We start from the raw sequence: 12,709 nt of genomic DNA on the forward strand, positions 1-12,709 counted from the left end.
TAAGCGGAATGGACTGTAGCTGCAACAATTGGTGTGAGCAATGGGATCTGAGCCCTGGCTCAGTTGACACTGGAACAACTGGTGTCAGCTTGAGTGAGATTCGGACCCGAGGTGCGAATTCTCATACCTCAAAGCAAAATTGTGGAGCCGTGTTTGGAAATGTTTTCTAACCAAACCATCACAATGTTTAACCAGGACAAGCAGAACCATGGGGGGGGGGGGCACAGTAGAGTCACCTCCCTTACCTGATAGCCCCATGCAACCCCCATCAGCTAGCCCGGTATGCCCCAGAGCACTGGTAGTGGGAAGCAGAAACCTGGTAACCCCCAGCAGTAGGTATGGCATGAGGCCAGAGGAGGAAGAAAAGGCGATGGCTAAGATTAAACAGATGATGTCCATTATGGCTAAAATTATGGCAGGTCAGGATGAAATGAAGGCTGACCTGGCTAGACAGGTCAGCAGGGGAGCCGAGCTGGTGGAAAAATATTGACACGAGACAAGCTGAGCTGACAGAAAAGCTGGGCAGCAAAATGGATGCGGACCACATGGAACTGGAGGCTGGCCTGGTGGCTGTTCATAGGAAGGTAGCAAAGAAGGTACAGGAGATCGTATATGCCTTAAAGACAGATCAAGGGGGGTTAAAATGGAAATTTAAACAGTATGGGAGTTGGGAGAAAGTAAAATAAAAAGAGACATAGAGTTAGATGAGGTTAAAACAGACAGGAGGAAATAAAGTAAATGGTGGGAGCACCACAGTGCAGGAGCTAATAGCCAGGGCCAGGAGTTTAAGAGGGAAATTATAATAGGTCCTGTCAGAAGTGGTTGAGGTATATGCGGTGGCGGATACGTGTGAGGTGCTCATGGCCTCAAGGGAGACACAGGTGCAAGAGGAGTCTGTGGAGTGACCAGATAGCAGAATGGAGCTTGCGGTCTGTGCAGCTGCACCGATTAGGTACGTGGACACCATCGGTAATGGTGTGAACGGGGAATAGGTCCAGTCAATGGAGGTCTGGAAGGGTCTCTCTCCAGGATAATATCCGGGCCTGCATGCATGCCTGTGTGTGTGCATGGTGTGCAAGTCCTGCACGTAAGCTGCTCTAACACAAATCCAAGGCCGTGGCATAGATCGCATTGTTGGAGATGACATGGCCGGTTTACGAATCGTGTGCTTTGGCATATGGGGAGCAGCTATACCATGGGATCAAAGTCACACGGCGAGTGCATACTGGCCTGGCCAGCATGTGAGTGGGGTGAGCAATGTGGTGAGTGTGGTGAGCATGGCACCTGTGAGTGAGATGAGTAGATTGGAGGGTGAGTAAGAAAGAGGAACATGTTTGGGAATTTGCACAACTATGGTCGTGGAACTGACTGACTTGACTCCAACTCTGGAGATCACCAACAATTGTTTTAAGACACCAAGACCCCAGCAGCTCTTGTGCATCCTCCTTTATTGTGACTTCTTACCCCCCCCCCCCACACACACACACAATCCGCGTCACACTGATCTCATTGGAGGAGCCGTGAGTGGTATTGGGTCCACTCGCCTCGTGCAATTGGCATGCCAGATTGCCCGGCAGCTGGTGTTATCTCCAGATTAGCTCTGTGGATTGAGGTCGTGTAGGGTTTCTGATCCGGGTTTTGGGCCGTTTGGTTTTAACTGGTTTCAAGGGTTTAACTAGGGTGCGAGAGTTAGATGGCAACCTAACCGGTGGCGAATCATGCGCTGGAGTTCATAGAAAAGGTGGAAGGAGAGGGTGTTCAGATGTGCAAAGAACATAAATGAGACATCCATCAAACACATACGTAATGCATATCTACTCACATGCAGTACAGTATGCTTAACGAGACAAACACTTGGAGATAGCTATCATTATATTAAAGATTAATTCCTTTACCCCCTCGAAGACAAAACTGCAATAAATTAATAAATACATATGTATACCTGTATACCGGTTAACCTGCAACTGCAATTGGCGAGGATGCCGGATCGTATTTGGAACCAACAAGTGCCATCTGCCACATGGACACATTGTCTTTTGTTTCCACCAATCACAACCAGGAAGCATCACCGTTGTTTTAAGCAAAGAGAGTTCTACGAATATGATTATTGAAGTTTGCCGACCTGGACAAATGCTGTGATGATACCACTATGACGACATTCTGCAAACACAGAAGGACCTTCAGCAGTGCAAATATGCCAATATCTAGTGCTGTCACAAAGCAGATGAAAAGCGAAGCTACTGACTCGGTTCATCCTTATTGAGGCTCATCAAGGCAACACATCACTGTTCCATCCACTTCGTAACTTTGAAGCCTTTCGGCTTCTACACTGTTTAATGATACACCTCCAACTGTGATTGGTGAGGACACCATATCGTATCTGGAGCCAAGAAATGACATTTGCCACATAGAAATATTGTCTTTCTCCCCACTAATCACAACCAGGAAGCATCACCATTGTTTTAAGCAGTCAGGAGTTCTAAGAATACGATTATTGAAGTTCTCCGACCTGGACAAGTGCCGTGCAGATAGTGTTACGATGACCTCATGACTGCAAACCCAGAAAGGCCTCCAGCATTGCAATGATGTCAAAGAGGTCTAACAAGGTCAAATGCTGTCACCAAGCAGATGAAAAGTGAAGCTACCAACTAGTTTGGCCCTTATTGGTGATCATCAGGGCAACACATCACTGATGCATCCACCTCGTGACTTTGAAGCCTTTTGGCTTCTATACTGGTTAATGATACAGTTCTAGCAGTGATTGGTGAGGATGCCTGATCATATCTGGAATCCACAAGTGCCATCTGCCACATGGAGACATTGTCTTTCACTCCACCAATCACAACCAGGAAGCATGACCGTTGTTTTTTAGCAGTTGGGAGTTCTGTAAATATAATTATTGAAGTACTCCGACCTGGACAAACTCCCTGATGATACCGTCACGACGCCGTGATGATATTCATACATATATATTTTGTATAAGATTGTGGTGGTTGGGATTAACGAGTCGTCTGCTTTTATTCCTGAGGCGACCATTCATTTCCAGTCACGCGCCGGTGCGAGAGGTCAATTGAAGAGCGTTTTTATTTGGCCAAACCTTAATCAATAAAGGTAATTCATGTAATTGATGGTCTGTTCTGCTCTTTTTATTAATTAATCGTGATCCGGTATTGTATGTGTGTGGGTGTGCTTTTTATTAATTTTTTTGCTCACCTTATCCAGGGAACCGAGTGCTCATGTTTTTTTTTAATTTGTTGTTCACCTTGTTGCTCCAGTCGTTTGTACCATCCAGGTTTTGCCATTTGTATCAGAGGTGTGTATTGTGTGGGTATGTCCACAGTCTCCCCAGTTAGACCACCCTCTCGGCTCTTGACACGTCATGCCTCCAGTGTCAATCTTTCTTGTTTGTTTGATGCCATGTCTGGGAGTTAAATCCAAGTCAAATTTGTTGCCGTATTGCATGCAATGATGCACTGTGGCTGACTGTCAACTTTCCACGCCTAACTGCTCTATCATGTTCATCTCGCCTTTGTTTCAAATTCCTTCCGGTTTCCCCAATGTAGAATTGGTCACAGTCCCTTCATGATGAATGGTAAATACTCCAAAAAAATTTGCCACTTGATATTGTCGTTTAGTTTTTAAATGACGTTACAGATGGGATGGTGCATTGAGGTTTGTACACTTACACCAATCTGTGTGCTGCATACTATCTTGCCAATCCTTTTGGAAAGTCCTGGGTAGTATGGCAGTATACAGTGCCCAACCGTGTCTGGCTCCTTCCGGAAGGACTGATGTGTTGCTTTTAAACTGTGATTAAAAACCCAGCTGGCTCACTGATAATGTTTAGGGACAGAGTAATATGCCTACCTTTCCTGGCCTGCATATGGTGTGTAATTCACAATTTATGGTTGAAGCTTATATTATTACTCTCAAGGCAACTTGGGATCTGCACTATAATCCTGCCTGCATGAAAATGGTCGCGTCATAAAAATAATCCTTGCATCGCCAACAAAAAAATGCCCTTGTGGACCCCCGATTTACTTATTGCTTCTCAACTCTGTCTCTCTCTCTCTGCTACTCTCCTGGTATCCATTCCATTATTTCATATACAGCACAAGGCTACAGGATAACAGGCCAAGACCACAGCTGTACCACTGATACAATGTCCTCTGTAGGTTAGGACAGGAATTTGGAATTTGTTTATGGTGCCACTGTAGATCACCTCCTCCTCAGGAAGGACACTGTGGGATCTTTAACATCCACCAATTAATGTCAGAAGATGGGACAGCCAGTACATCCAAGGGATGGCACACACGTTGAGGAATCAACCTACCTTGAAACTCTGGGATGACAGTTAATAGCTAGGTCGGGATTCGAATGCTTGGTGCCTGATTCAAAAACATGTGCCTGGTGTTGGCTTTATGGTTAGGGTGGTGGGCTTGGGATACTCGGGTCCTGAGTTCAAATCCTGCTCAGCTGTTGAATTAATACCAGGTGGGGTTAACTCGACCTTTCATCCTTCCAAGGTCGGCAAAATGAGTGCCAGCATGCTGGTATCCTGTGTTGGAGTGGCGACCCATCCAGGACTGTGCCCAATAGCCAAGGAGACTGTTGAGGCAGCACCAACGCTCTGCACAGAGTATGGTCCCAATGGATGGATGGATGGGATTCAAACCCAGGCTAGACAGGTTAAGGTAAGTATGCATACCTTTATGCCATCATGCCAGTTCTATGCATTCACTGTTCTCTAATGTCAATTTATACATTACGCAAGTGCTTCTCGTTGACTTCACCTACCTATGAATACGCACAAGACCATCACTGTATAAGCATAACCCCTGATTGCATACATATAACGTCAGACCTCCACAAACATGGCTGGGATTGGCTGCCTTCACAAAAATGACTGAGAGAAAGCCTGTTCTGCTGCTGTTATTTTTGTTTCCCTTGACAGGTGCTTTGATCCCATTGGGCTCCGTTCTACTGCTGGATGCGCAGAATGTTGTCGACCAGCCAAATGGCTACTTTCCCAAGGGTGAAAAATTGCCCAGACACAAACAGCTTCTGGTGTAACAGATAATATAGTAATTAGTCACAGCAAATGTTATCCCAATCGGTTATCTTCACTTCTGCCTGTGATATTCCTTTCTGTTGGTCTCTTTCCCCATGAACTATTTGCTTTTGGCTCTGTTGTCGGATTTATCGTGGTAGTTGATGACAGAAAAAGTATTATTTCGCATATTCAATGCTTCATGTTTATATTTATAGTACTGTATTTCTTTTCTCCAGTCTAACACAGCGATGGTTTTGCCAATTCCAAAGTGCTGGTGTATTGCAAGATTATTTCACTATAACACTCATCACGTGTTTCTCAAGGTATGGTATGTTCATCTGTTTTGTTGCTGTTGTAGTTGTTTCCACATTTATTTCGGAATTTAAGACTTTCAATATCATGTCATTGCATCTTCAGGTGTGTTTGATTGCTTTCTTTCTTTTTTGACAATTATTATCACGACATTGCCATAATGGCTGAAAAATAATTGATGCATTGTAGTGTTATTAATGTATTGGAAAACAGGTTAACTTTCCGAAGAATGCCACAAGGGGCCATCGTCATCTTGCTTATTTAAAGAGATGGTTGTATGATAGTTAAATGAGATGTTATTTGAAAAAAAAAACGAAGGAAAAGGAAGAGTTGTGAAGAGAAGGGTGGGGAATGAGGGATGAAAGGTAATTCTGTTTGGGATTATGCAGGAGTAATTTAAGGGGAAGGATGAAGGATGAAATTTAATCGATACATATTTGTTCTGTATGAGGAACGTTCGAAGAGTTGTACAAATGATATAAAATCATCCAAGAAACCCGAAGGTGCGTTTTGTTTTATTTCTTGATATAATAAAATTAAAGTACAGTATACAAACTTGTGTTAACCAGATAGCTTACACACCCAACTCTGAATTGTCGAGCCTGCGTTTGAAATTCGAACAAAGTATAAACTGTCACCCTGGTCTTGTTTCGCAGATTCAAGCAGGCGTCAACGTGTGTGCCATCAGAAGGAAGTTAAGCTGGCGGACCGATCTGCCAGCATTGGTCGTTGATGGACGTTAAGGATTCTTCGTTACCCTCGCCAGAAGAGAGGGTATTGCATTTGGGTCTGTTTATTTGTTTGTTTTTTGGATTTTTATTTTGTTTGTCCACACAGAACTTTAGTGTTTTTCTCTGCAACCGCTTTTCGGATTGAGTCGAAATTTTCTCGTAGGAGCGACTACTCATGTGGAATCTTTTGTTGATAATTATGATGCCACAGGTTACGTGGTGTGGCAGCCATATTGGAAAAACGGAAAAACTTTGGACTTCTATCTCTGAAACCGCACAAAGGAAAAATAAAATAGAAATTTGGCACATGGCAAATACTCCTCATGGGGAAGAAGTGCGTTTTTTTATGACATCATAGGTGCCTTCTTTATGGTGTCATAATTGCATATAGAGAACGCCACATCTGATCAGTATCACAATTTTTGAGGGTCATTCAGGGATAAATTGGCCCACAGACAATTTTTAGATCCTCGTGGAGGATCTCTAAGTCTTACTCACGTTGTTGTTCTTCTGCTTCTTCTTGTGGACTTTTTTGTTTCACAGCCTACAGTTTTCATCGAAACTTCCTGAAACTTGGCAAATATATGTAAAAATTCCCTGCGCAGACAGTAACCATCTCCGATTTTGAAAATTCCTCTTAGAAAAAAAAGTTATGACGTCAAAATATCTCCGCTAATGGAAATTGCCTAAAAAATTATCGCCGAAACTCGGCAAGCTTTTTGAATTCTGTTTGCGGCAATCAAACAGAGCATTAGTAGAGATGAATTACCACGCATATGATACATCATTATGACATCATATCAATTTTTATAACGTCATTCCTATTTTTTGACATTTTTTGTTTCACAACCCAGAGTTTTCATCGGATGTTCGTGAAACTTGCCATGTATATGCAGAAAGCCCACGTGCACGCAGTCAGCATCTCCGATTTTGGAAATTCTTCCTAGAAAAAAAGTTAACGTCATAATATCACCGCTAATGGAAATGGCCTATACCATTATCTCCGAAACTAGGCAAGCTGTTTGAATTTTGTTTGCGGGAATCAAGCCGGGCATTAGCACGGATAATTTATCGCAAACCTGATACATCACAATGATGCCATATTCGTTTTTATGATGTCATCATTTTGAGGACGAGGATCTTGGCTCATTTGAGCTTGTTTGATGATGTCATCGGTCACGTGATTCAGCAGCCACATTGTTTTTTTAAAACAACCTTCAAAAATATTCTTCTCTGAAATGGCTGAACAGATCGAGTCGAAACTTTACAAGCATGATCACCTACCCATAAGGAACAAAACCTTCACAAATATGACATAATAGGGCATATGGTTTGGCAGCCATGTTGGATTTACCCTAAATCTGATGAGAAATCTTCTTCTCCAAACAGCGAGACAGATCGAGGAGAAACTTCACACAAATGTTTCCCAAGCCTTGGGGATACTTGGATATTCACGAATAATTGATGTCACATGGTCTGGCAGCCATATTGGATGAAGTGAAAATGGGGTCGATGAGCAGCAAATTTGATTGGTCATGATGATGCAAAATGCTGTAATATTTTGTCTAATTACTGTGAAACGGAAGGGGTTTGAAAGTGCCAAAAAAAAACGATTTGTGTTCTATAGTGCTCAAATTTATAATTCATTTGAAAAAAAAGTTTTTAAAGGTCATAAAAAAATAACATCCCAGAAAATTTACCACCATTGATGCAGCGTCTTATACACCACCTGATTAACACGTTACATTAGTTCTTCATGCCTGTTGTTTGTGTCCTTTATGACATCCTTAAAAACAGTAAGCTTCCTGTATGGAATGATTTTAAATTTTGTTTGACCACCAGGCAGGCAGACAGAGTAAAAATATTTTCTCATTCCTCTCTGCGCATGTGTAATTGGGATAAATTCAGAGACAAAGTACTATAAAACGGCAAGTTTGTTTTCTGATTCGTAATCAAAATATAACATTGAATATAACAAACATACAAAATATATAAATATAAAAAAAATATAACAAATTATTACAAAATACAACAAAATATACAATTGAAATTAAGTAGACCCTAGATCATATAATGATGCTTGTAGACAGAACAGACAGACAGAATTGAACCAATTGCTTAACTCTGCTTTTCCCTTCTTGTGCACGGGGTGATAAAAACGATTTGATTTGATTCCCATAAGGCACTCCTTTTGCTTTATTGACTCAGTATACATTGAAGCAGCTATCAATCAAATCAAATTCAAAAAGATCATTAAACAAGGTTTTTTTGATTTGTGTTTTCTCCCCCTCTCCCCCACACCACTCACTATTTTTATCTTTTAACTCTCGCAAATTATTTTGAATAAGTCTTACTTGTCTGTGCCTGGATGGAATGGAGGGTAGAGGAGTACCAGCTGAAACTCGAATCCTATTCAAGTTCCTCCTGATGACTTCATCTTTACCTATTGGGGTTCCTCCTGATGACTCCAATACTGTAGTTAGTCTTTTATTTGATAACATTAGAAAACCGCAAAGAGCAGGACTCCACCATATTGAAAAATGATACACGGTTCTTGTTCCCCCCAAAAATTGGGCTTTCTAACAGTGGAACAAACACTAATACAAACCTCTCATGCCAACTCACCATGCCAAATTTATTTTATGTTCCTTATTCGACTGTACACCTTCATTCCCTGTATGTTGTCCATTGTTACCTCCACCACCGAAGTTGGAAGGAGGTTATGTTTTCAGCCCTGTCTGTCTGTTTGTTTGTGCAGGATATCTCAAAAAGTTGTATATGGATTCGGACAGAACTTGGTCGACAGGTTGGATGTGTGACAAGGACGAGCTGATTAGATTTTGGTGAAGATCCAGATCCCGATCAAACTATTAGAATTTTAAGTGATTCTTCACCATTGAGAGATAGGGCCAAAAACTATATATATATATATATATATATATATATATATATATATATATATATATATATATATATATATATATATATATATATATATATATATATATATATATATATATATGATATTTCTAAAATATATTGGCCCAGATATGTTCCCAATGGAACAGGCATTGCGTGGCGGAGGTGTGTGCTTGACCGAGTGCCCTTTTAGTTTAGATAGTGTATTTCTCAAGAATGGGATTGTATCCCATTTCTCATCATACGTATAAAACCTGGCATTGTGAGCCGCCTTCTGCTCCCTTGCTTTTCACAACCAACCTCATTCTGTGTTTGCTGAAGAGGTGTTCCCGAGCATGTCAACCTGCGTGACCTGGCTGCACAATCATACAGGCAATTTCTAGTTTACTGCAGAGCCATACAAGTGGAATTTAATGTCGTGGTGGAATTGTAACCTCTTCAGATGCCTTCAATGTGTCAATCCCATCTTGTGTGCTAATATTTCCCTCCTCCATGCTTCCTCTCCTTTCCCCTTCCCACCTCCCTAACACAGATGGGATTGACTTATGACTTTGCCAAGCAGCCTTGCACCCCCTCTCACTATGAGGTCAGCCAGTGGGAATCATTCCCCATGTTTTTGATGCAGGGAGTAGAAGAAGAGGGTACCTATTGGTTGGCTTTTCCTCAGAGTGGCTGTCAAAGAAAACTTTCTCTTGATGAGATTCTACAGGATATTCCCCATCAACAACATAAAATATTTTTCAAATGCATAATGACACAAAACACAGAATACAGGTTACATCAATAATAAAATATATGACTTTACTCTTTTTTTTTTCATCTTTCAAATAATAATAATAATACCTTAAACACAGATAAAGAGACATGTAGGTTGGCCTTTAGGCTGACCAGGGCTGTGTTCCGTTAGTAAGCAACTTGCTATTGGTTGCCGCACAAGCCGCTCCGTATCAACCGTTTTGCACTTGTCAAGTAAGCGATCAAGGGAGGTGCTTGGAAAGCCGCTTGTTAAAGGAACATGCCAAACTATCATCACAGTGCACCAGATTACTGAATCCAATTGGTAAGCAAACACTTAGACAACAAATCAGAGAAGGTAACTCGAACACACCGAGCAAAAAATTTCCAGACAGGTGCGAATGGAAGATGTTCAGCACTTAATCCTTTTAAGCAACCTACAGTTATACACTGATAATTTGGAAAACGATTTAAGAGCAGGAAGATATTTTTTAAAAAAGAGTTGGACAGATTGGTAAGAGACTAAGATGGCTCTTTTGAATGAATAAGAAGAGGTCAGCTCAACTGGAATGGAGAATGAATCATTATAAATGCCCAAGATGAAGGACACGACACCAATGGCTTTAAGAAAATGGTAGAAACAGAAAGCACGAGTCACCTCCTATCGGGATGTAAATAAACTCATGTCAGAGCAGCTGTACACACAAAGGCACAACAAGGTATGTGGAGTAATCTGCTGGCACATCTGCAGAAATTTCAATATCCCAGTTCCACAAAACTCATGGAAACATGAACCAAAAGCAATCATTGAAAACGAGGAGGTAATGCTCACGTATGGCCTCATGATTCCATCGAGTTAAAGAGATCTAAAATTGTACCAGTGGTTATTGGAGCAAAAAGAATGGTAAAGATCTTAAAAACCATCCTTGGAATATTACTACAAACTGAAATGTTTCCATGACATGTATCATTTATGACATTAACCTTATAATTTAACACACATGCTGCATTGTGTGTGTGTGTGTGTGTGTGTGTGTGTGTGTGTGTGTGTGTGTGTGTGTGTGTGTGTGTGTGTGTGTGTGTGTGTGTGTGTGTGTGTGTGTGTACGTCGTTGGTTGTTATCTCCTTATGCGGGTTTCAGAAGGTGGAACGGAATCTTCCCAGGTCTCATAGTATTCACCTCCGTTTCAGTAAGGGATCGTGATTTGCACCAATTTGTGAAGTTTTCTTGTTCTCAAAGTTTTGTTTTGAGGGCCCTTTTGAGGATCGTCACCGAGCCGCAGACAGCTTTGAACTGTAGTTCGTTTGTAGTAATATTCAAAGGGTGGTTTTTAAGATCTCTGTAAGGTTCTTCTTTATCATTCTTTTTGCATGTCATGGAAACATTGCAGGAAAGTAGGTTGCTTAAAACGGTTAAGTGCTGAAAATCAAGTATGACTAATATTCATTTTGGAAACTTTTAAAAAGTATAAATGAATTTTCATTTTAAACAGCGCAAACAGAAATATAATGGTTCATGAGGAAATCAGTGAGTTCTTTGAGTTAATTTCTGAAAGGTAAAAGTTTGTGCCAAAAGAGAGGAAATGAAAGGGAAGGAGAATTTATTTTATTTTCAGAGCACTTTTGTTTATTGTTATTTGGAACACAGTGTTTGATTTTTTCAAATATTACATAAAGCCAGAGAATATATCATTAATTCGTTGATTACTCAATATGAGACACGATTTTGGGCGATTTTTTTCCAGCTACTTATCACACAGACATTTGTGAGCTTTCATATGGGTATCGAACTATTATAGTCTCGTTGGAAGACTTGTCCTGAGTCGAGTCCTGATTAGTCTCCTCCTTCATATGGGTATCGAACCATTTATAGTCTCGTTGGAAGACATGTCCCGAGTCTAGTCTCGATTAGTCTCGTCCTTCATATGGGTATCAAACTATTATAGTCTCATTGGAAGACATGTCCCGAGTCTAGTCCTGATTAGTCTCGTCCTTCATATGGGTATCGAACTAATATAGTCTCGTTGGAAGACATGTCCCGAGTCTAGTCTCGATTAGTCTCGTCCTTCATATGGGTATCAAACTATTATAGTCTCATTGGAAGACATGTCCCGAGTCTAGTCCTGATTAGTCTCGTCCTTCATATGGGTATCGAACTAATATAGTCTCGTTGGAAGACTTGTTCCGAGTCTAGTCTCGATTAGTCTCATCCTTCATATGGGTATCGAACTATTATAGTGTCGTTGGAAGACTTGTCCCGAGTCTAGTCCTGATTAGTCTCGTCCTTCATGTGGGTATCGAACTATTATAGTCTCGTTGGAAGACTTGTTCCGAGTCTCATCCCGATTAGTCTCATCCTTCATATGGGTATCGAACTATTATAGTCTCGTTGGAAGACATGTCCTGAGTATAGTCTTGATTTGTCTCGTCCTTCATATGGGTATCAAACTATTATAGTCTTGTTGGAAGACATGTCCCAAGTCTAGTCCCGATTAGTCTCATCCTTCATATGGGTATCAAACTATTATAGTCTTGTTGGAAGACTTGTCCCTAGTCTAGTCCCGATTAGTCTCGTCCTTCATATGGGTATTGAACTATTATAATCTCGTTGGAAGACATGGCCCGAGTCTAGTCTTGATTGGTCTCGTCCTTTATATGGGTTTTGAACTATTATAGTCTCGTTGGAAGACTTGTCCCGAGTCTAGTCCCGATTAGTCTCGTCCTTCATATGGGTAACGAACTATTATAGTCTAGTTGGAAGATTTGTCCGGAGCCTCGTCTCGATTAGTCTCATCCTTCATGTGGGTAACGAACTATTAGAGTCTCATTGGAAGAATTGTCCCGAGTCGAGTCCCGATTAGTCTCGTCCTTCATATGGTTATCGAACTATTATAGTCTCATTGTAAGACTTGTCCCGAGTCTAGTCCTGATTAGTCTCATCCTTCATATGGGTAACGAA

At 41.2% G+C, this 12,709-nt stretch overlaps 1 long non-coding RNA gene across 1 annotated transcript in view; it reads left to right on the forward strand.

Annotated features, from left to right (window-relative positions):
• LOC147011713 (uncharacterized) overlaps positions 1-6,718 on the forward strand; it is a 128,084-nt gene extending 121,366 nt beyond the window's left edge. Inside the window, exons 2-4 of the long non-coding RNA XR_015051794.1 lie at positions 4,527-4,694; positions 4,955-5,376; positions 6,022-6,718. This is a non-coding gene — a long non-coding RNA (uncharacterized LOC147011713). The remainder of the gene's footprint in view (positions 1-4,526; positions 4,695-4,954; positions 5,377-6,021) is intronic.
• Positions 6,719-12,709: the final 5,991 nt, after the last annotated feature.

Source organism: Eptatretus burgeri, chromosome 15 (assembly GCF_056783735.1).
Source record: "Eptatretus burgeri isolate ZD-2024b chromosome 15, Ebu_testis_v1, whole genome shotgun sequence".
Lineage (NCBI taxonomy): Eukaryota > Metazoa > Chordata > Myxini > Myxiniformes > Myxinidae > Eptatretus > Eptatretus burgeri.